At 43.4% G+C, this 25,390-nt stretch overlaps 1 protein-coding gene across 2 annotated transcripts in view; it reads right to left on the reverse strand.

Moving 5' to 3' along the window:
* The window catches only part of CHST15 (carbohydrate sulfotransferase 15), a 44,692-nt gene extending 19,846 nt beyond the window's left edge, over positions 1-24,846 (reverse strand). Inside the window, exons 1-2 of one of the 2 annotated variants that reach the window (XM_082285857.1) lie at positions 24,800-24,842; positions 15,439-15,538 (exon numbers count right to left, since the gene is read on the reverse strand). The gene's annotated coding sequence lies outside the window, so the exon portion shown is untranslated. Of the gene's footprint in view, positions 1-15,438; positions 15,539-24,799 lie in introns of both variants that reach the window. The other variant, XM_082285856.1, reaches the window with a different exon arrangement.
* Positions 24,847-25,390: the final 544 nt, after the last annotated feature.

Below are 25,390 nucleotides of genomic sequence, written 5' to 3' on the forward strand. Positions count from 1 at the left end.
CAAGGAAATGCTAATGACAGGATCTCAGGTTTCTGGACCAAATGATGGGTCCTCTTATTACTCACCAAATCAGAGAACTATAATCATTACTATTATGAATCCCACAATTTGACTATTTTGCCTTTAGCTCTATCAACACCTATTTTAAATGCTTAAGAAACACTGCTATAATTCTAGATAATAACTCCTTCTTCATTCCTACAAAAGCATCCTGATCAAATGGGGCAGTCACTTCAGATCCTGCATTTATCCTCATCCTTCTGGCTGCATTTTTGTATGAGACAAAGTGCTTTTGTAAAAATTATTTGAATTCTGATGTTTCTCCCACTGAACAGTCACGTATTGGAGGATTTCTGCAATCAGAGCAAGTAGGCTGTGTCTCAGGGACTCAAGAACAATTAGATAAATATTGAACAAAAGTATTTGCAAAATACTGTCCTTCCCCCCAAAAAAGTTCATTTCCTTAATGAGTTTATTCTCTAAGTTAGATGAGGCAGACAGAAATCTCAGCTTAATCATTACTAACTATATTTAAACCAAAGGGAAAGAAATTAGTGCAAGACTTCTCAAAGAGACCAGTCTTAAAAACTTCCCTAAGGAGCAGAGCTGCGATGATTTTGACAGAAGTTTGAACAACTAGAGAGATTAAATCAGATTCATATTTCATATTAAACTTAGAAAGTTTATTCTTTCTTATGCATAAAATATCCCCCCAGTAAATGTCCAGAAGAAAAAGAGGAACTATGGAAAGGAGCCAAGACTGGAAAGACCGTGATGGTTGTCCAAACACCACCAATGGTGGTGAGAGGGAGGACAAGGAAGGGAAGTCCTGACAAGAATATTTCAGGCAGCAATAACCCCTGACCAAACATTTTGGAAGAGGAAACCAAGGGGGCTGGAGACAGAAGCAGTGTCAGGGCAGATTCAGGCAGCATCCACAGAGGTAATAGAGAAAGTAATGAAAACAGAGATATCTCAAAAAAATACGGGAAAAAAAAAGAGAGAATGGAGATGAGGGCCTTCATCACAAAAGATAAAAAAGGAAGGTGAAAAAAGCCCCTCTCAAAAAAGAAGCATGAAGAAGAAACTACAGGTTAAAGCAGTACCTAGAAAAGATCTGGTAACCAAAAGCCACCCTACAGCATCTCTTCAATTAAAGTGATCATGTTCTACACTTTTGTTTTTATGTAATCCTTCTACCCCAAACTCCTCCTCTTTGACATCCCCCTCAGTACCCTCCCAGACCTCTGCTCCCAACTCCTTGCTGTTTATTTTCAGACACCAGTCCCTATGCACTGGCTATTTAGAATACAGAAAAAATCCAATTTATCTTCCAGTCCTCTTCTAACAGGGATCTGCAACCTTCTCAGTGACAGTGACTGAACAGATTTATCTGAGATAGCTTTATGGAATCAATTCCAGGTTTGTGTATTTGACATCAATTCTCAAGCTTTTAAAAAGAGCAATCAGAAATACATTAATGAATACAGACCACAGGACCTTAGAAAAACCACATAACCATCTCTGTCCTATTCTATGTCCATTTTTGTGTTAAAAAAATGGACTGGAATTTACTGAACCCTGCCCAGGATCAGACACTTCTCATGAAAATCTGCTACAAATACTACAAAGTCTAGGAAAAACCATGTTAACTACATCTTTGACAGGTGAAGAAAATGGTTTATCAGGAAGTTGATGCAAGGGTAAAAAAAATAGAAATATGTTTAGGCTACAGTAAAACTGAGATCTTAATCACACCAATCATGAGGGGAAATTTAAAGTTCCACCAGCGATCATAACTCTGCCAGCTCATGCACAAGCACTGCATCAGGCTGCTTAATTAGATAATCAGTTTGATGACCTATCACAGGACAATGACAGATCACTCAGCTAATAGAATAGAGACATTAATCTCATTTTTTTAATAACTGCTGGTTGCCAACATGCCATTTTACATGATTTTCCACTGTCATGTTCACAAAATTAAAAAATTGAATTGTAATAAACACATAAAAGTCGGGATGTAATTCCCTAGTGCCACTCCCTTCTCTTTCCCAAGAAGTTTTTAATAGAAGTTCATTCCCCAACCTTTCACCATGGCATGAATGGTGCTCACCAGCAGGGCAGGATCTTCCCCCAGCCCTCATTTCCCTCATTCACCCCATGAAACCGAGACATCTACACCATCTTTTTCTTGTTCCTTCCATCCAACATTCCCAGCAGCCACAACCACAGCCACCAACACACGTCACCTCTTTGTATTCCACTCCTGAGAGCAGAAGGATGTGGATTGCAGGCAGAGGGAAGGTTATGAGGCTTGAGCTGGTAATAAACCATGTGTGTCCCCTTATATTTTAGCTGCAAAGCTGCTGGCTGTACACTGGCAGAAAATTACTCTCTTTACACAACAAGCAGTGTCTTTGTATATTGAATAATGTAGCATGTAATTTCCCCTTGTTGGAGGGAGCAGTGAATTATTTATGATCACGTCTATACTGCATTTGTCTGCTGTACATTAACGAGTGGCAGCCCTAACCACAGAGCAGAAATCAACAGCAACCTCTGCAAGCTCCTTGGCCAAAAGTAAACTGTCCTCATAAAAATAAGGATCTCTGGGAATAGCCTAAGGAGGAAAGATGGATATACAAGATGACACACAGCTGAAGGGGGGGTGGGGGGGAGGAAAAGCTCTCTAAGATTTCAATATATTCCCCCTGAAGGCAGGGGGACTTTGCATCACTGCTCCAAACTGAAGGAGGCTCAAGCTAACAAAGGTATTTATATGCAACAGAAAACTTAATAGCAAACAGGTGAGAGCTTTTAATGCCAGTTTCTCCAAGCAATTCCTGCACGAGAGGAGGGGCTGTTGAGTGCTCAGGATGCAGGAGAGATCTCAATGACACCAGTCAGGTAACACTGGAAGGAACCACAAAAGCAAACAGCAAAAGTCTGAGCTGCCTGCTCGAGCCTCACACCAAAGCACTGTAATTACAGCATCCACCAGGCCCTAATCATCTCATAAACAGGGTAAAAAGAGACATTCCCCCAAAAAGAAAACATGCAGGATTTTTCATCATTCACATGGTTTTGTTGGCTGTATAGAAAATATTTGAAATTACGTATTTTTCCTGTTAAATAAACATTTCATAAAATTCCTCCCTTTCCTCTTTAAGGGTTGTAAGAGAAGACTACAACCAAAATGGCTACAGAATCCCAGAATCATGGAATTATTGAGGTTGGAAAAGCACTCCAAGATCATTGAGGCCAAGGAATAACTGAGCACTGCCAAGGCCACCACTGACCCACGTCCCCAAGTGCCACATCTACACAGCTTTTACATCCCTCCAGTGATGGTGACTTCACCACTGCCCTGGGCAGCTCAACAACACTTTTGATGAAGAAATTTTCCCTAATATCCAACCTAAACCTCCACTGATGCAACTTGAGGCCATTTCTTCTTGTCCTAAATCTTGTACCTGGGGAGAAGAGACCAACAGGTTATAGAAACTGATTACTTTCATATGCTCACTCATGTAGCTAAAATTCTCCTCCTCTATCAATAAGATAAAACAGATTGAACAGATTTTACACACATATATACCTATGTGTTTTCCAGGTCACCAGTTCCTTAGTATTTAATATGCTTTCCTTTTTTTCGAAACTCTTTAAAATAAGGATGAATCAAACTTTTGCTGGTGCTCTTCAGGCTAAATTTTTAGCAGCCTTCTAATCACAGTCAGCTTCTCCTCCCACCACAAGAAAGGGTGACACCCTGTTAACATCTTTATGAACACATTTCAGGTACACCAGGAACACATTTCTCACCCTGGGGTATAAATGCTCCCCTGGTTTATGTCAGTGGAGCTACAGTGCTTTGTTTCCTGCCTTCACACGATATAATTGAAGATTTCAGGTAAATCAGTCCTGTTGGGCAGCTCACAGCCTAAAACATGGATGTCTAAGGCAAGTGAGAAAATAATCCACCAGCTCTCAGGTTAGATGGGATGAAGCCTAACTGAAAAGCTACAGATGCTATAAAATTAAGGATAAACACTTTTATCCAGAAAAAAAACCAAACAAAAGATTAGGCAAAAGATAATACTGCTGAATCACCTGGCCAGTAACATCACATTGCTTCTAATTTAATACATCTAATGCCGTTCTTAGAGTAACAGCTATGTTGTTTTATCCATCGTCTCCTAATTGTTTCCACTTATCTGGATAAATATTCCCACTGCCTAAGTGCCTTCCCTGCCAAATCAGGAAGGTTTGTTTCAATCAACTTCTCAGCTTGCACTGCTGATGTTTTTTGAAATCTCAGAGCAAAGCTGATCCCATGCCTTCCATGAACACTCCAGAAATGAACTTCCCCACGGAAATGTTTCCCTCTGAAGAGCTCCTGTGAAGATGAGGCTGTCATTAGTCACAAAGAGATGTAGGTCTGGAAGTGAAAGGCTGCCCACAGTTGGACGATGATGAACTTTCCATGACTCACATCAAGAGGAATGGAGACATGAAAGGGCAAAGCGAGGCTGCTGGAGTGAAATCCTCACAACATTTTCATATGGAAGGAGAAAACCCAACAATATTTAGTGGCAGTGCAGCACAACCATGTCACTCCTTTTCCATTCCTCCATCACCCAGTGCAACACTGTCCCTGTGCAGCATCAATTCTTCAGCCCAGGCAGGATAAATTTATGACCTTTGGACATAAAAAACCTGCAAAACTTCACAATTACAGATTTTTTTTTTTAGCTATTGAGCTTACTGGAAATGGTTAGAATTGAAGACTACAGGCAGCACACAAACAACCCGAAGTATTTGTACAAGTGTAGTGAAGTATTTGTACAGCAGGAGGAAGTTCATCCTGTTAGTGGGCAGGTTGTACCATTTCAGTAAAAAAATCCCCAGAGAATTAATAAAACTTAACTAAATTTTAAAAGAAAGAAAGTGATATGAGGAAATGAGAGAGATAATCGTAGATTTTCTCTGTCCTGCTCATTGGACACATTTGGCTCCTCAAGTTAACATTTTTGGAAATAAACTTTGCCTGAACTCACGTCTATTTACCTCAGAGAAATCAGAAAGATGCCAGAAAGATGATATGTCAATAAAAAGAGGATCATGAGTCACTGACCTCTGCAAACTTCTGGCGAGAAAAAGAAAAGAGAAAAAAACCCAAACCAAAACAATAAAAACAAGCAAAAACCAATTGCAGTGATTTAGAAAAGCCACAGGACTCATTACAAAGCTCAGCAACCTCCTGCAGACTGAAGTTATGTAAAGCTCCTTTATTTACTCAAACCCCCTAATTTTTAAAGAATCAATAAATTCAACTCCAAAGACTGTATAAACCCATGCAACCATTTTCAAGGCAATCAGTTGGAAAACAGGTACACCCTAAATGCAAGAATAGGTGGCCACAGCCCATGGTTGCACACTCAACCTGGTGAACAACTGCTGAACACTTGTTTAAGTCTAAAATGTTCTTTAAAGAGCCCATTTCATGGCCTTGTAAAGCCAAAGAAAACCTCCTGAATCACCACTGAATCAGCAAACTCGCCTAAAAAACAAGTGTTTTTTTTCTCAGAATCTAATCCAAACATTATCTGCTCCTTCCTCATCCATACACTTCCAAATAAAATGCGAGAATGGAAAAAATTACATGTTCCACATGCAAAAAAACCAGCAAAGTCCCCTAAAAACAGTCGTAGTTTCAATCGCATCAGGATGACTCCTATTATTTGGGCTGCAATGCTCAGGAAATAGTTACTGAGTTTGAATCACCACTCAATTAGGGCATAAACACTGCCTGAATAAACAGGTTCTTGGAAGCAAGGGAAAAAGAGAGGGATTGGGAGGGAGAGCTGCCTGGCCTGGATCAGTGACAGCAGGGTCATGCACTCCCCCAGAAACCTGTTATTACACCTGAAGGCTTGTGTGAGTTCCTGGAAATGACCAAGCTCCAGTTCCTTGCACTCCTAACATGCCACAGCCACATGTTCTGATGTGTTATTGTTTGGTCTGCGTGAGAATGTGAAAATAATAAAACTTGATAGTACCCATTTTTAAATTAAAGCATTTTTCAGAAGGAAAAAAAGCGCCACTAATGATATTTAATGACTTCAGTGCTCTCTCTTTCTATTTTATCTGATTTAAATCAGTCTAAAACAGATTCATCGTTTATTATTTGGGCAGAATAAAAAATGCAGACAGGAGAACAAAACAGAACAAAACAGAACAAAAGTCAGCCATTACTCCAGAAATACAGGTCCAAAAACCCTGGAAATAAAAAAGCACCACCAGCAGCCACCCAGCCTGTGGCAGCACATGCCTGGAGCTCCTGTGCCAGGGCAGAGCTCCCATCGATGTGTTTAAATCTTCCCTGTTGTACAAACATGGAGCAAAGTGCTGTTCTCATACACTTCTGAGGATGTTTGGAGCAGAATTTTGCCTGCAGTACACTCTGGCTTCTCAACTCCTGATCAAAACTTGCTGCCTACAATGTGCAACAGCTCCAGCAATTCATCTTTTCCCTTCCCTTAGTTCCTATTCATCTCACATAGTGCCTTGCTACAGAATCACTGACAGGTTTATATTGAATATGAAAGAGTTGCACACTGTAGGAAAAAAACTGTGTCTTTGCATAAATTACTCCAGTGCATTTCTTCTCACAAAAAGCCACTTTAATCCACTTTCAGAGATCATTCTGCATGGTCAAAGTTTAGCATCTGTATTTTCAATCCTCACAGTAACTGTGAGCAACCTCCCAAGAGACCCCACATGGTCCTGGGGGTCATTCCATGGAAACGAGGATAAACCAATGCACCCATCCTGTGGGGCTCACAGATTCCTTTCCCAAAAATCTGGAGCCAGATTAGAAAGTTCTGGCATTCAGCACACATCCAGAAATTGCATCTATTTAACAAAAACCAGCCAGTCCCTCATTAAAATGATCGATTCACTAAGAGCCAGAATAAAGTACTGATGCTATCAGGAGTTAATTTTTACCCCTTCTTAAAAAAAATGCATCTACTTAAATGCCCAGACAGCCACCAATGCCAAAATAGGATAAAGACAGATGCTGAAGGTTAAATAATTCATGCAGTGATTTAATATCAGTGAGAATCACTCGGTCTAAATTTGCCCTATGTACTTTCTTTTCTTATATGGAAAAAGGAGAAATAAGCAAAGAGCTCCCTGGGAAGGCACAGGGATCACCTGAAATACAACTTCAGGTGCAGAAAGTGAATGTGCTGAGGCCGGTCTTGCCACAAATATTTTAATTGCATTTTTAATAAGACCAAACAGCTGCTGAGGTTTCATTCCCAAAACAGGGTATCACGATAATTTACAATAACAGCAATTCTTACCTGCCTGCTCTTTCAAGGAATACATCCCACTCTCAGCCCACAAATCAGCCAAATTCCTGTTCTACAAGCGAGTGCAACAGGGAACCACGGAGCACGAAGGCTGAATCTGTTATGAAGCTCTTTCACTGCAGTTATTTTTATCGAACAAATTGAAGAGGTTTGGGGGTTGGCAAGAGGGAAAAAAATATCATCTCTAAATACAGCTCTCATACGCCCTGCAGTCAGGCTGCAATCAGAAATAAATAAGTGTTTATCTTCAGAAAACGCCCGAGGCAAAGAATTGGTCTGGTATTGACAGAGCTCACGTCTCAAACGCGGCTGTTTTGTAGTTAACCTGGTTCTTTCTGTCCTCTGTGAATTGTGTTTGATTTCAGGCTCCCAAGGCTGCTTCATTGACTCTGGAAAGATACTGCTGCAATTACTCAAACAGCTCTTCTGGAGCAACTTACTTGATAGAGATACAAGGTTTTCCCTCGATGCAGAGCTCAGTTAGGTGAGGACAGCACAGTGATTTCATCACTCTACCTGAACAAGAGAAAAAGTTGTGGATTCCCCATCCCTGGAAGTGTTCAGGGCCAGGTTGGACGGGGCTTGGTGCAAGCTGGGATAGTGGAAGAACCTCACTGTGCTAAAGAGAATAAAGCTTTGCTTTCAGTGTGCCAGCTGACTCTTACTCAAGGGAGAGGTGGAGAGCTGGTGTAGCACAGTTGGATTTGCAGGAAAGGATCTTTCAGTGCTGAAGGGTTATTTTAAGCCCAGCTCTTTGTCTCTTGCATTGATTACTGGTCCAGAACCAGCACGTGGTGGAAAAATGTTCCGAGAGTATTTCCAACGTCCTGCCAAGCATTTTCAGCCTTGACATGCTGCAAAACAGTGGGCATAACTCACAGTTATGAGTTACTCTGATTACCATCCTGTTCCTTTTACACATTTGATTTTCCTTGATTTTAGCAGCTGCTACCTCAGGTTGATTTAAAGCAAGGAACATATTCTATCCACCATCTGATCTCTAATAATTTCTGCCACTTTGCAAGGGGTATGCAGCACAAATTGCTAAATCTTGTGGGTTGTGAGAGATCAGCTGCTAATTTAAGGCTGCTTTTGAGGGATGAATAACATTGTATGGAATAAATAGAATTTGCATCACGTAATGCCTTCGGTGCCTGTTTATCTCATCCTGTGGTAAAATGGTTTTGTATGCAATGATGCAACCAAATGGTATCTACTAGAATTCATCTGATACACCTTCACACTTCATATGTAAGCAGTTTTTCTCAAAGGGGATCAGTCTACTTTAGGCTTAACTTTGCTTTGAACACAATACAGTTATGGCAATTCTAGAGCAATGTAAATGCTCGCAGCTGCTCATTTGATTTTTAGTGGCTGAGAAGGGATTTTCCTCCACCCCCAGGCTGAATTTTCTCCATAAACTTTACTATCTTAACAGAGTCATCTGAATTCTTTTCTTTGTGACTCATATATGGTACCTTCTCTGCGAGACATGCCTTGAAATGGATGGAAAAACATATCTCATCTGTACATAAGTACCATGTAAGTGCTTTTTCATGAATAGGGCATTTCATCTTTCATCTAGTGCTGAGTGGGTGAAAGGAAACATACACAGCTGCATCCTGAAAAGACAAACTCAGCATTAGAGTCTGTCATTAAAGTTTCTTGTAAATTCAAACAAAAATTACTCAACTCAAACTATTCATTGATGCCAAATCACAACTGGGGCTTTGTTTCAGTACTTTTAAAAAAACCTAACTCTGTTCCAAGCTTGGTAGTAACTTCTCTAAATGTTCAACAACTTTAATTCTTTAAGCAATGACACATCAGATGAACCTCAGCCCGTTAACCAAGAAACCACACGTTTATTACAAGGTGAAGCAGACTCAGAGTCCAAAGTGGAAAACCCAAGAAAGCTCTAAGCATTCTCAAGAAATTTCTAATTAGTGATCTCTAAAATATCACCAGACAAAATTCTTGCAGGTAACTGCTGGCTACACCTAATTAAGCAAAACCTTTTTGATGTAATGTCATTATACTGCTTCCAGCTTCTGAGAAAAGCATTTATTCTGCATAAGTCAAGCAACATTTACTTCCAAAGTGTCCTGCCACTATTCCTAAGTGTTTCATCAAAGGCTTGGGCTGCATCACTCACTCCTCTCTAGTCTGTGCTCTTTGACTACACAAAAGTGCAGTAAGATTTTATTAAACAGTTTACAAGATCCCACCATTCTGAAGACATTTCTGCAGCTCTACACCCCGGGCTTTGTGGCCTATTGAGGTAGGTGTGGTTGGCAGAGCACACACTTGGTGTGGAACCTGATGCCACTTGATAATGGATTAAACACTCATGATTGTCCTCTCCTATCTTCATGTCACCACATCTAAAGAACAACACTTCTGTCACAAGCTTCAAGGAACTCAAAATCTTAACTTACTGATTTCCACTAGTGGAAGAGAGAGGATGTGCTGCACTCTGTCACTAGCCTCTCAAAAACATCACAGCTGTGGATGCTGTTCTCGTAACACAGCAAAATCCAGCCCAGCAATCTTGCAACTGCACAAAGAGCCCAGTTTACAACAGTCATAACAAAAGGGAAAAATTCCATGCTGTGTATGGAGCCCAGTGAGTAGACACTGTAATATCCAGGGCAATGACAAGAAAGTCTGTTCCTCAGCCACTGAACCATTGAGTCCCTTGACTTGGCTCTCTATTCCTGCAGGTTTCTCTCGTGTTTGGCTTCAGTATGTTTGTTTTCCACTCGGAAAGAGCACAACCACAAATACCTTTTCAGGCCTTACACTGCACTTAGCTGGCCTGCAGATTGTAAACAAACAAGATAAAAATCTGAGAGTGTTCTTTACTGAATCTCCCTGAAAAGAAACCAAGGGGAAAAAGAAATTTAAAAAGCAAACCAAAACCCCAACTCTGCATAATGATGAATGTACCAAGAGAAATTTGGCATGCACTCCCTCACACCCTGCCTCTTCTGCAACATTTTCTTCAATATAAAGACAACATTTAGCTTAGCAAACTACATGGTCTTTATTTGTGGGCAGAGGAAACCCAAGGCAAGCGCTCCAAGAGACTTTTTTTTTTTTTTTTCCAATGGATATGTTAATTACTTAACTTCTGTTATTGGGAAACTGTCCCAAACTAACCTTCCACTCTCCCTCTGCTTCAGCTGCAGACGGGTCAAAATTCACTTTTTAAGGTTTTGCAGTAAGAAATTGAGAAGACAAAGCCCACCCTTAATGGAGCTCTGAGATGGCACAAATGCCCTATTCAGATCCTTACTGATCCCTACCTGGACAGCTTTTGGGAGCTACACAAGGATGTCTGGGGGTCTCAGATCTGCTCTGTGGGACAGAGCATCTCCTGACACAGCCCAGAGAACAGAGTTCTAAGGAGAAAGGGAGCACAACTGCTCCCAAATGCTCTGCTCCAGCCAGAAAGCTCTCGCGCCCGTGAAAAATCCCCGTGTCCCTGGAGGCAGCAGAGCACGAAAGTGAACAGTGGGAGGTAAAATGAAGTTTTATTTTTAAACAGCAGTGCTTGTTGATGTATTTGGTTCCAGACAAATAGAGGAGGACACAGAGTCACTGCAGGACGTTGAAGCTGAAATGGCACCAGCGCGAGTTCTGAGCTCAGGTTCCGCCGCTTTTACTGAGGCAAATCACACAAGGAATCTGAAGTGACACAAATCCCATCAACTGCAGTTGGCAGCCAGATTTTCAAGAACAGATGCATGACTGTTAATGATAACCCAAAAAGCTCAGTTTCTAATGCAGAAAGACTGAAACTCTGTTAACGTTATAAAGCTCTGCAGAGAACTGGAAGCATCTCCAGAACACACCCCACAAAATACTTCACAGGAACTTACAAACTCCAACTTTAGCAGAATTAACATATCTAACAAAAAAAATCACCAGCAAAATTGCCTCCCAAGTTTTGAAATGCATTTCCATCTGTTAAATTTCTCTGTTGCTGATGGTGTTTACCTTGAGTCAAAGAGATGAATCTTTGATTTCATGAGATTAATGTAATAACTTGGTTTAGGCTGTTAATGCATTCAAAGCTCTCAGACACACAAGAGACTAAGACGGCATCAAGAGCCTACAGATACATTTGGATGGTATGTTTTTAATGTGAAATAGATTAGAAATTCCTTAATCTATTTCTGCAGCAAGGACTACACTGAAATAAAAGCTTCCTTAGGCTGGAAGAGGTGGCTTCCAAGCCCATTTATTCCTTCTAAGCACTGCTATATAACCTAAATAATAACACTAAGGAAAACCCCTAAAGCCTTGTCAGATATGTGAGGACTTGAGCTTTCGAGGAATGCAATGTTCATTTCTCAAAAGTGACACCTGGCCCCAAGAAAGCAATGTTAAATAAAATATGCCTATTATATGCAAAAAACTGAATAGAAAAAGGCTGTATTGGTCAGCAGAAGAGCTCAGTCCAGTTGGTGCATCAAGGTGCAAGAGGCAACGCTTCTCTTGGTGCCTCAGACCCAGAGAAATGTGAAAAACAAGTCTGTCCTCAGCTGTCCTATCAGTAATGCTAGTGAGTTATTTTTCAGTGGGCACCGAACGGAGTTGTGTGGGTTTGGGAATGAGCCATTGTAGAAGCTGCCCTGCCTCAGTGTCTTTAACACTTTCCACCCTCAAGAACAGTGTTTAAAAAGCACAGTAGTGCCACCACAAGCTGTATCGATCTTTGTCTCCTGCAAAGATCACTCCACGCCCATAACTAAAGACAGCAACGTGCAACAAAATGCCAAGAAATGCCACGTATTCCATCAAAGCTTTGGGAATGTGACTCAGCAGCTGGGCTGGAGCAGTTTTGGCACTGCAGCCCCTCCACCCTGCCTTTTGTCTTCCTCAGGAGAGGTCCAAAGAGCAGCACTGCCCACACCCCACCAGCTGTGGTGCCCACACCCCACCAGCTCTGCTTGCCTTGGCTTTGACAGCAACAGCTCCAGCATCAATTCAGCAGCCTGATCAGAGAATTGTTAAAATTGGAAAAGACCCATAAGATCACTGAGGCCAACCATCAACCTAAAGCTGCCACCTTCACCTCTAAACCATGATCACCACTTCAGCACTGTCACCCGGCTGGGCGAGCCCTCCTGAGTCTGGGCGAGGAGGCTGCCAGCCAAAATTGGTTGTTTTGGTTGAGTTTTTGCATCATAAGCTGCTGTGGTGCTCCTGCCATGAAAAACTCCACCCTTTGGCAAAATAATTGTCCCACGAGCTCATCTCTCTGCTCCTGCTGTCAAGGGGGAGTTGGCATCTCGAGTGTGGTGATCCCCTGGTGCATCTCCTCTGTGCTTCAGGAGGAGCAGCTCCTGGTCTGCAGAACTCCAGACCAGAGTCCACAAGGGAAGGCAGCCAGGGATGGGCTCTCTGGCCCTCCTGGACGAAAATGAAAGGTTGGACGGGGCTTGGAGCAACCTGGCATAGTGGAAGGTGTCCCTGCCCACAGCAGGGGCTGGAATGGGATGAGCTTTAATGTCCCTTCCGAACCAAACCATTCTGTGACTCTCCAATTTTCCCATGTGAATAACCAAGTCTTGCTCCTTCTACAGCAGTTATTTCACCGGGATATGAAAAATTAGACATTCTAGAACACTGTCCTAGGTGCAGGAGAGAAATATTCTAAGTCTCACCACTCACTGATCATTTGATTTAATTTGCAGTTTTTCCTGCATGTGTAAATCCTGGAAAATGCCTTCAGCATCCAAACCATTTATAATCAAAGTACTTACTGCAGAATAATCTATAAACTCAAAAAATGTCACAGTTCTTCTCATCAAGTGAAAAAATAAATTATATGCTGATAACACTCCTCAGTTTCTTTATTGCATGGCTCAGTGGTTTAAATTATACTTTGAGAAGAATAGCAAATCAGAATGAAACCTTACCACTACATGGGTTTCCTTCCTTTGCATATGAAAACTTGCACTTGATGTTATTCTTACTATTCCCCCTGCAGATTACTTGTGTAGGGCCAACAAAACTGATCTGAAACACACAAAAGGTTTTATCCAAACATGGACGTTTAAATACAACGTGAATTATCTTATCAGTGGTTTTGCAGAGAAGCTTCTGCCCAAGAGGAAAACTAATTAAATGGGAAAATGCAGTTGTAACCATTCATGCCATACACAGGAGCCTCAGGCCAGAATGCACTCAAATGTATCTTGGGGTTTGGTTATGGTCCATAAAGGGTGGGTAACTCCCAGCATGAGACCTTGGAGGGCTTCTCAAAGGTGCTTCTCCATTTCTGGGTGACAAAATGACAGAGTTCTGGCATGTGCCACCTGCAATATCACATGGAATAAAATGGTAGAAGTCCAAGCAAAATCTAGATCTCCTAACTCACTGTCCAGAATCCCATTACATGGGAATTGAGGGATTTTGAATGAAATTCAGATTTGTGTTACACAAGACAGAAGGCCACCAGCAATCCAATTTCTAAATAACCTATCTAAGGCAGACAGCACTGACTCTGACTTTCCCCCAGTAACCATATTAACCAGAATGAATTTCAGTCTTTCATAAGCTCAACAGACAGAGAAAGTGAATTTTCCAAGCTTCCCAAGCTGCACCCGTGCTCCCCATCCCAGAGCTGTGCCAGAATCTCCCTGCACAATAGTGGCAGGGAGCACTTTTTGGGGCCAAAGCTGGCAGATGGCACTTTTGGGAGCAATGGTGCAAGACCTGCAGTAGGAAATGAAACCCTCCCTGTCATAAACAACTCCCAGTTAAGAACTGGAGCCCTCATTAATATAATTGGTTTCATACGAGGTGCTAAAACACTGATTTGGTGCATTTAGAAGCCAACACTTTCTATCGGTTGAGGAGTGTTTTGCTCACATCTCTTTTGGCTCAAGCACAGAAGAAAAAGGGAGAGGAAAGTGTGTCACGTAGTCTGCCTCCAGCTGGAGAATGCCATGCTGGAGTACATTTTTCACCTCAGATGAAAAATGAAGGCAGGTAGCCTTTCAGCACAGCTGCTCCTGAGGACTGAAATGGAAAATTATTTGGAGAGAGAGCAACTCTCACATCATTCACTCAGAGCTGTGGATTTACATCCTCCAACCTGCATGAGATCCACAGAGTGAGTATGACTCCATCCCAAGCTGAAATCTGAGGGAGAAGACATATTTAAAATGTAAAAACAAACTACAGTACTACCACTGGGGGAAAAAAATCACTAATCATTACCCTTCAGGGAATTACTCAATTTTCAGTCTTCCTGCTTCAAGCCCAGAAAATTAAATTTCCCCTTTTTAATGGTGCTGCCATTGAGTACAGGCCAAAAAATGAAAGAGCAGAAGGGTTGTGTTACCACAGAGTGGGAAGAGGGTCTGTGCCTCTCAATTTGGCATCTCTGGTAATGGGAGGGAACACCCTCAGTGGAACAGCAGGACACACCCAGGACAAGGAGCCCTTTGTTCACTCTCACTGGTGAGGAATTGTCAGCTCATCCTGCTCCCTGACACTGGCCATGCCCATCCGAATTGGAAAATCCAGCTTTGCATTGGGTCCCAAGTGTTGTTTTTCCCCTTTAGAGACACCTCTCCATCTACCTTTGCTCCACTTCTCCTTGAAGCCTTTAAACCCTGAGGATGAACTGCACCACTTTAGAAGCAGATCTCTGATTTCAGAATTATTCCTTTCTCTCTCCACAACTACTTCCACCTCCTGCATGACTTTGAAACTCCTCTCACTGCTTTTAACTTGGCTGAAGATGAATATCTGTGTGATCCATTGGCTGAAGTGTCTTTGATGACAGAACAGCTCACAACAATAAAACCATCCTTTCTTAAAGCGTACTCTCCTCCTTCTGGAAATGGAGTCAGCCTATTAATTATTTTCTTAAAGACTGAATCTCAAAATGGCACTGCTGACATTTAAGGCTCGTAAAAAATGCAAGTCTGTCTGATCTGTGAGAAATGAGTTTATACGATCTATTTAAGATGAAAATATTTATCAAGGAAGACAGTTGCCAATTAGGAACACAAACAGAAACAAAGCCACTTACAGCAAGTTGCCCTTTTTTCTTTTTAATCTTTTCCGTGCCAAGAGCATGCTCATACCCAGAACAGTGGTGCACAAAATAAGTGACATCTGGTGGCTTCATACTGTAATAGAATAAGGCACCCCATTTCAGTGCTGTTAACTAAATCCGTGTTTAAATTTACTGCTTCTTAGCAAAGCTTTTTAAATGTTTTATTTATTTATTTTCACACAGATACTTCTGAGACCCCTGGGCATCACAGTCCCTCTTGCAGGGTGACAACTGCTGTTATCCAATTAAAGTGAGATTGTCATACTCACATCAGGAAAAACACAGCTCCATGAAGGAATTTGGAAGGCATAGGAAAAGAGCACTAAGATGTAGCTGGGCAGCACCAGTGAGAATCACATGGAGCCAGGCTAAAGGAAAAGGCTGTGCAGAATTTGGTGAAGGAAATCCTTCACCTGCCCCAATTATTCACATGCTCAAAGTAATTAATATCAACTCAGGTCTCTCTGAATTGTTTTTCATTGGATTTTAATTAAACCCAAAAGAAACAGCTGCATTTTTCATTCTGAGCTTAGCAGCACCCTGGCAGCTAAAACTTTTACAAATTTGAAACAGCTTTTCCCCTTTTCGTGCTTTATTGATCCTCAGCAATGGCCACATCTAATCCAGCCAAGCATCCTGCACCTAAACCTGCACTCCAGACATAAAGCAATTACAACTCCCCTTCGAACTCCTCCAGCCAGAAATACACTTCTCTTTTAGAAAGCCATAAGCCTCTCCTGGATAATTAATAGAAGTACTGTCAGCCAGCCTCAATTAAAATTACAAAACTGCTGGCACTGCAATATCAAGGCTTGCAACACCAATTTCTGCAGTAATAAGTATTTATGGGGGGAAAAAAATCTGTAAGCACTATGTAACAGAAATGAGATGAAAGATAAACAGACTCTAAATATTTATCAGCAGAGGAAGTTCAAAAATATCCCAGCAAAAAATGGAGCGGATGGCAGCTAAATCCAGACCATTGAGGGTTCCTCGAAGGATGTGCAAGGAGGAACTTCATTTTCAGCTTGACATGGCTAAATCAAATTAATTCCTTCCTCCTATTCAACTGCTGCATGGAAACCCCTGGTGCCAAGAGGACAAAGCTAAAAATGTCCCCAAACCCATGCCTGAATTCTGCACTTGCACACCACAGCAGGGCAATACTTTTAAATAAAGAGTGGGACTTTGGGGCTTTTCCATCACTTTTAGGCGCTAAATGTCCTCAAGAGGAATGTCCACCTGCACGGCTGGCTTCCCTCAGCACTGCAAGGGGGCTCCACATCTGCAGGATCTCCATGAAAAGGGGCCTCTGGGATAGCACAGCTACTGATGGATTATTTCAAAGAGAAATATTATTTCCTGCTCACATTCCCTCCTCCCTACCAGACATTATCTTCACCTTAAGACCTCCTGGCTGAGCTAAATAACACATGCACAGAAAAGCACAGCTGAATGGCTTTGGCTCCAGCCACTCGTCAAGAAGAAAACTTTTAAAGATCCCATTTCAATTTATTTTTTGAAATCCTGGCATGCTGAAGTCAGCAGGAAGACATTTCGTTGACTTTAATGAAGCCAGAGGTTCATCCAGAGAATTGCTGTTTGGAATGAGTATAGCATTTATATTATCTCATTTGAAACCCTCCAAGTTTTTTGTTAAATGCAACTTAATGATATTTGCTATTTTGGAATTATTTCCTATCTTTCAAAACACAGAAAGGAGGGTGTTAAAATTCTGCAGTGTAAAATGCTTAGTGATGATGGATGGGATACTCTTGTTTCAGTAACAGGCACATTTTTAATGCATAAATATTAATTGTCATAAAGTGCCTGTACATTCTGCAGTTTTGGAAAGCTTTAGATTGTAGGAATTTTCATAGTCCAAAAAAAAATACTGTTGGTATTTACATGTTTATTTGTATTTTCAGGGCACATTTTTAGGGCTTTTTTTTTTTTTTTCATTTATTATCTGATGTACCAGCACAGCAAGACAAAAAAAAATGGAAAACTGGAGAGATGACTACACCCACTTAATGAGTATCATTACAGGAAAACACCATCAAAACTCAGCAGAGGCTTTTTATGCATTCCCCTGTATTACACCAAAATGAGTTATTGCAACATTCTGACTCTGATAGCAAACCACCAGAATGCTCAATTTTTACAGCTGTAGCAGAAATGAGCAGCAGGTGAGCAGAACCCATCTGAGAGAGTTATTGACCCCAGTAAAAGCTGCTCCCTGACAAGCTCTGGAGGGTTACCCAGCCTTTCCAGCCTTGCCACACACCTTGGGGAGCAGAGGGCTCTGAATTGCTCCAAACAGCTGGAAAACTGTTCCCACTCCCACAAGATTCTGGTCCCACCCAAACCCAAAAGGTGAATTACTCCTGATCTAGCTTAATGCAAGATAAATCCACATGGGATTTCCATGGATACCAATCTAGATTGCATTTACTCTGCTGTGTATTTTTCATTTTGCTGATCTCTCAGCAATGCTCAAAAATCTACTCTGAAGGGTTAAAAACTTCACCATTTAAAATCACCTGATGCCAGACAAATTATTATTTCTTCTTTCCTCAATGAGAGGATGAGCTTAGATTCCACTCCTCCCTTCTGCTCGCTTCTCACATCTCATTTCTTGTTGGAACTGCTTTAAAGATGGTATAAATAGCTTTACAAAGTAATTCTATTACTAAATGTCAAGTGCAATAGTAGCTTCATTCTGATTTATCCTTATCTGATCCTCAGGCAAGTTAATCCTCAACCTGAGAAACTGTTTTCAGAGCTTTATAATTGATGAAACTTTTCATCTAAATTATTTACTTTACGAACGGCTCCGATGAGTTGCTCAGGGCATAAAGCTGTAGTACTCAATGCTGGAGTGCTCAGGAACATGGTTTTGTCTTTTTAAGTTAAGAGCCCATCACTGCATCTCGTGCTGCAGTTTCTATTGGCAGTCTTTAATGCACAGCAGGGTTTTTATCTGAATTTTTATCGCTTGCAATAGATGCAGTTACAACCCAGATGTCACAGTGTTATCCCAGCCTGGAGCTCTGGGGAGACACAAAGCAGGCAGAGAATCCCTGATGCTGAAGGTGTGAATCTCACAATGTGGACCAGTATTCCTTCCCTGGAATCAGCTGGGCACAGGCTCAAAACCTGATGGACACGTTCAAAACCTGCCCCTCTTCCATTGCAACAGCAGCACCCAAAATCCTTTCCAGAAGTGGCCCCAGGAAATATCCTCAGGCCTCAGCAATCAAAGGATGAGCTGTACAGCAGCAGCCCTAAAAATGCACTAAGAAGGGGTGGAAGGCAAGAGCAGGAGCCCAACCAGCAGCCTAACAGAGTGAAATACATCTGTAAAATGATGAACTTGAAAATTTGAGATTCATTATCCATTTAATTTACTTAACATTACCAGTATCTATTTAACATTAGCTAATATCCACAGAGCTAAGAAAAAAGACAAATTACAACTAAAAAGTAACCAAAATCAAAGAGGCTGGGAAGGAGTATTAGATAAGGTATTTGATGGGCTTGCAAGGAAGTGTTGGTTTTAAGAGCTGCTAAAGAATTTTCAAGAGATGAAGCTCCCCTGTGAGGAGCTGGGCCTGCAGGCAAACCCATCTCATTATGTTCTCCTAATAAACTATTAAACCATCCTTCTCCATTTCCTCCTATTTCCAGCTTTTCACCGACAAACCTCCTGGCTGCACCAGTCAAAGAATCCTTTTTCTTTGGATTAATAAATTCTGGCACTCAGATCATTATATCCCAGTTTAGGCACAGCAAGGCTAACACTGGGCTCTTACATTTCCTCCGAATTATGGGCCAAACCATCCAGAATTCTAATTTCTGCACCTCTTTTCCTGAGGTGTCTCCTATTTGTTGGTATCTCACTACTCATTTGGAGCCAGTTATAAAGCACTTTAATTAAATGCTTTTTCTCCACACTGTTCCAAGACCTGAAATTGGGCAAACCATCCAATACTACAAGCTCACATCCACGTGCAGCCCACCCTCAGAGCACTCTTTCAACACTGCCAGGTTTCTTCCATCTCCTAAGCACACATGCTGCACATAAATCTTTATTTTTCTCGCTTTGTACCTTGCAGAGGTTTTCATTTTTCAAAGCAGTCTTATCTTGTTTCCTCTGTATGACTTTGAACTTTACATTTTATCTTCACTCCTGTCTGACCTCAGAGTTCTCCCGAGCTGAAACTCACCTGGAACTCAATGAGTTATTTGAAAGGAATGACCTTCCCTCTATTCCATGCAATCCTGAGAAGTTACCAGTCTAACTTCATCTTGTCATATTTAAGCCCAACACCAATAAATGCAAAACCAAAATACAACATAATAGCACAAAAAGCCTTTTTCACTCTCATCAGTTTTTCTAATTTTACGGTGAGATAGCAGGGTGCATTCACCCACACTGAAAATCAAGGTTTTTCTACAGGAAAAAAATATCTCCTCATGAAACTTATTTTTTCCTACTGGAAGGCGTGAAGAAAATGGAAAATGTCAGTTTGAGTATTTTGCTATTTAGCTACAGATCTGCACCTTTTACAGTGAGGAACGACCCTCCTTAGATACAGATTTGGCATAAACCCCCATTTATTTATAAAATGCTGTGCTTATTTGGTGAGTAAATGATAGCATAGTAAGTTTTAGAATATTAAGTGTGTACTTTGTACTGCTTGGTGTATAAACAAATAAAAGCTCGTGTTGCTTCCCTGCCACTCCATCCCACCGTTTCTCCACAGGACTGGGCTCATTTCCAAGGAAACTCATGGCACAGGAGGCAGCCACGTGCCCTCCACCATCCCCAACACTGCAGGGGCTGTGGCTGCTTTCAGCAAACCAACAGGGGAAGGTTCACACCACCAGCAGCTCCAAAAATGTGTCTGGAGCTTACGTGGGCTACCTCACTTCTGGCAAAATCAGAAGGAAATCAGCAGCCAGCTGCTGAGATTTGGGAAACGAGTGTTTCAGGCAGCTCAGGCTCTTGTAGGAGTTTGAGGAAGGTGGATCTGGGAATGAGAAGAGGCAGGGCAATAGGTTGGGGTTGGAGGGTTCATGCAGGAGAGGTGCTCCAGGCCAGAGCAATCAGAGGGCTGGAGCATCAATCCTGTGAGGAAAGGCTGAGAGAGGGGGTGCTCAGCACAGAGAAGAGAAGGTTCCAGGGAGATCTCAGAGCCCCTTCCAGGGCCTAAAGGGGCTCCAGGAGAGCTGGAGAGGGACTTGGGACAAGAGATGGAGGGACAGGACAAGAGGAATGGCTTCAAACTGACAGAGGGCAGGGATAGACATGATATTGGGAAGGAATTGTTCCCTGGCAGGGTGGGCAGGCCCTGGCACAGGGTGCCCAGAGCAGCTGGGGCTGCCCCTGGATCCCTGGCAGTGCCCAAGGCCAGGTTGGACACTGGGGCTTGGAGCAGCCTGGGACAGTGGAAGGTGTCCCTGCCCATGGCAGGAGATGGAATAGGATGAGCTTCAAGTTCCCTTCCCGAACAAACCAGTCTGAGATTCTGTCTTGTGACCTCTGGTGTGCTGCCACCAGAGGGGACAGAGGCCATGAGTCAGAGTGTGCCATGTCTCTCATTCCTGCTCACATTCACCACCTCATCAGGTCTCTCATCACCACCACAGCTGCCTTGTCACTGCCATCAGCCACCAGTGCCCATCAGGAAAACATTTCTCCTTCTGTTTCTTCTTGCAAGGCATCACCTGCTTATCTTCCCTCAGAGGACGCTCCTTAAAGCTAAAGCTTACAAGCCACATCCAACAGCTGCTGGAAACCAGGTGTAACATAAATTAATAAATATTCCATGGAAAAGCTACATTAACTGCTTGCCCCTGAAGTGCTGTTTAGTGGCATGTCAGGCACAGCTGTGTAATCAATGGATTACAGTGCTCCCATTACAAGGCTCTCCACCTCCTCGGGGGCTTCCCTGTCTCCCTCGCCTGTAAAAACCCAATCCAGGCACCAGGACAGAATTGTAATCATGTCTTTGAGACTGGGAAACACAACCCAACAGGCCGTGGGGAAGAACACAACACGTTTTCTGCCAGGTACGTGGGCAGCCACATGAGTTTTTGAAAGGATGGGTCTGCAAAGCGATAGATCATTAGTTCATTTCAGTGAAATTGCAGTGTTAGTGGAGAGATGGGCGCAATTCGAGATAAGAACTCGCAGGAGCTTGCAGATCCCTTCCCCTGAACAGCTGTATTTAGACTCCAGATCTGACACCACACTTGGTCAGCAAGAAAAACAGGGCACTTCACTAAGAAACATAAATAAATAAGAAATACTAATTTGTGGGGGGAAGCGGTGAAGAAAATGCTCTCTTATTGGAAATCTACCATGTTTTTCCACAGCACTTTGGATTCTTCCAGCTGAGCAGCATAACTCCAGCCAAGGAGTATGGTGGGAATTTAGAATTACCCCTCCCTGTGTGAGATATGGAGAGAAAAAAGGCTTAAAGAGGAAAATGAAAGTCCAAAGACAGCAATTCAGGAGCCTGGTTCAAACCAGGGCACAGCTTCTGCAAACCCTCTGAGGTGTTAGAAACAGTGTTCCACATCGGGCAAGTGCCCAGAGTAGCACTGAATGATTTAAGAGCACATTTCCTTGAAGTTTATGATGGTGGAATACACATTAACTGTAGGGGTAATTAGGAGGGAGAGGGAGTACATCGGTATCTGTTTGTGTCTTGGCTTTTCTTCATCTAAGTGATGCATCTGCACTGGAAGAGAAGCCCAGCTGGGTGTTCCAAGTTCCTAAATCCACATGTCATTCAGGTGAGATCAGCCCTCTGCTGCCAGCTCACCTCTGGGGAAACTGTGTCAGCACCCGGAGGTGACAGAAGGCTGAGTTACAACCGTGAGATTTTGCTCCACGGACATACAAGGAAGCACTCAGTGTAGGAAAAGTAGTTTATAATAGGAAGGATTCCCTTCAGCAGAGGAATTCCGTAAGAAATCCTTATTGGCCAGCAATAGCTCATCAACTTGGGCAGAGTTTGCTGCCATCCCCCAAACCATTTGATCTTAAATATAAACCAAGGCTTTGAGAGCTGCTTTAGTACCAGGCCACACCTTAAAAACATGTTCAGCAACACTGAAATCACCTGGGCTACCAACAAAAGCTTTGACCACTGAAACTCCCCGTTCTCACAGAGCTCCTGCCACAGGCTGCTTAAAATAATGTTAAAATATAACACAAGCAGTACCTTATTTGCATCTCTGTGATTATGCCTACATGATCCTGTCCTTGTTAATGCTGCTAGTGGATTACACACCTTCATCCTTCCCCTTCAACCACATGAAATAATTCAAATATGAGAGTCTGCTTCACCCTTCTCATTTATATGATTTTCAGATACCTGCTTTTAATTTAGCAATGAAGATAAAATCCATTACTGCCTTGCACTGCATTAGTGGAATTAAGTGTTTTGCAATGTAAATCTCCACTGTTGCATCGTGTTCCTGTTACAAACCACCAAATAAAACACTCTGAATTTGAGATTAGTCCTCCTATGGCAAAATCTGAGCCACAAAACTGTTTTGTTACTGATTTCAGAACTGCACGGTGGCTGCACTCACAGACACAGGATCTAAGTGCTATTAAAAAAAAAAGGAAAGAAAGAAGGTAGTTTCACTACTAAATCTTCATACAAGTAGTTTCCTCCTTTCTGCATTCAAATTGATTTTCTTTCTTTAGGCATGTGAAGAGCCAGATGAATCCTTTGACTCAATGCCCAAGAGTGAAATGGCACCAGCAGCAGCAGCAGTAGAGAAGCTCTCAGGGCACGAGACGTGTGACAACATTTTAATCACTGACAAAAAGAGGCTTCAAGGCAGCTACTCTGTCAGTGTTTGCTGGCTTTAAGTGAGATTTACTGTTGATGAGTGAGTGCATATGTGTGTGAGTATATAAAACACATATACGTATATAAACAGCACAGATATAAATATATATGTACAGTTCATGTACATTTGGGGACTTTTGTTGATGGAAATTTCCCTCTTTGCCAGAGATTGAGCAGTCCCCAGTCAGTATTAAGTGCAGTGCTGTTCAATCAGGTGTTTGTGTATCCAAATGAGCGCATACAATTTTCAGTTAAACCTTAAAAATATTTACTTTTCATGAACAGTTCCAGCAAACTTTGAGATTTAATCTGTGATATGCTCAGCTGGCCATCTGCTCTTTTTTTTTTTTTTTAGTCTCAAAATACAAAAGAACATGTTTGTTCTACAGGAGATGATGATGACGATGATGGGTTTTTGGTCTGTCTAACAATGCAAGAAGTGAAACCATTCTGATGTCATACACGAGGAAGTCAATGTGAAGGGGACTTTAGGCCATAGAATGATATAACAAGTAAAATTAAATTTAAAAAAAATTTCCAAATCTAAGAGTTTGGTGGGCGTTTAGATGCACCATCCGAGCAATACTCTCAGATATCCTATTAACCTACAAATCTGTCTGTGCCTAAGATAGTCAGATCACTGCAGAGTACGGCTGTAGTATTACAATGAAGCAGCAGAGGAAAATTAAAAAAAAAAAAAAAAAAAAGAGAGAGAGAGAAGAAAAAGAGAAGCCCACATACGAGACCGCCAAAGTTCAGCTGGTGAATTGTTGCTTAACAGACTCTGACCGTAATAACCCGTCACTGAACCTTGCCTGCATTCTCAGCAGCTATGAAGCTATTTTTAACAGCCAACAGCTTGCATTTAAGAAATACCCCTCTTCACCCAAAAATATCCACAGTGAATGGCAACATCCATGCCCGGCTCCATCCCAGGTGGGATGCGCCGCCGGGATTGAATGGCTCTTTCAGGAAAGCCCCTTTACAAGTGTCTGCTCTCCCAAACCCCGACCCCAGCGCCATCCGCGGCTGCGGGGACCTGCCCAGCTCGGGCAGTGACAGCATCTGCGCTACCTTTGTCCCCGCGGGGTCCCCCGGAGCACGGACCGGCTCCGGGGCGCGTTCCCCCCGCCGTGCCCCGCTCCTGCCGCGGCTGCGGGGGATGCTGCTCCCGGGGAGCGCCCGGGGTGCCCCAGCCCGCCGGGGAGCGGGGACAGTCCTGTGTCCCCCGGCTGCCCCCGGCTGGAGCCCCGCGTCCCCCGAGCCCAGCCGTGCCCAGCGCTGCCCCCGGGGCTGCTGCTGCCCAACTTCGCGCAAAGTCCCGCCGCCTCCAAACTTGGGGAGCCGCGGCCTGGGCACCCCCCGCCTTCCCGCAGCGCCCGTCCCATTCCATCCCATCCCATCCCATCCCACCCCATCCGCCTCCATCCCATCTCATCCCATCCCTGCGCTCCTACCTCCGCCGGCTCGGCTCGGCTCTGCCCCGCGCCCGCCGCCTCCGCCGGCTCTGCCCTGCGGGAGGGGGGCGGAGGACCAGGAGGAGGAGGAGGAGGAGGAGGAGGAGGAAGGGGGAGGGAGGGAGCAGCCCCGCCGCTCGCCGGCCGCGCTGCGCAGCCCGGGAGGCGGAGTGCTGCCGCTCGGCTCTGCCCCGCGGCTCCCCGGGGCGGGGGTCCCCCCGGGGCTGCGGGTGCCGGGATGGGGTGCGAGCCGAGCGGTCCCGCTGCGGGGGATGCGCCGCGGAACCCGCCGGGGGGGGTGCGGGGCATCCCCCGGGCATCCCCCGGGCATCCCGGGCCCCAAGAACCGCCAGCGGCAGCGCCGGGGGATGGATCGAGAGCATCGGGAAGGAGACGGGCCCCTCCTGAGCCCCCCCGACAGGAATTCGGGCTGTCCCGAGAGAGCGGCGTGCGGGTGGCACCGGCATCCCGAATCCGGGCGTGCAGGCAAAGGTCAGCCCGAGGAGACTCAGGCTCGGATCTGCCAAGGCTCCGAGGCTGGAGCGAGTCCGACCTTCCCTGCTGCACACCTGGCAGGCTGCAGGCAGCATC

The sequence above is a fragment of the Coloeus monedula genome, assembly GCF_965178545.1.
Source record: "Coloeus monedula genome assembly, chromosome: 8".
In the NCBI taxonomy this organism is placed as follows: Eukaryota; Metazoa; Chordata; class Aves; order Passeriformes; family Corvidae; genus Coloeus; species Coloeus monedula.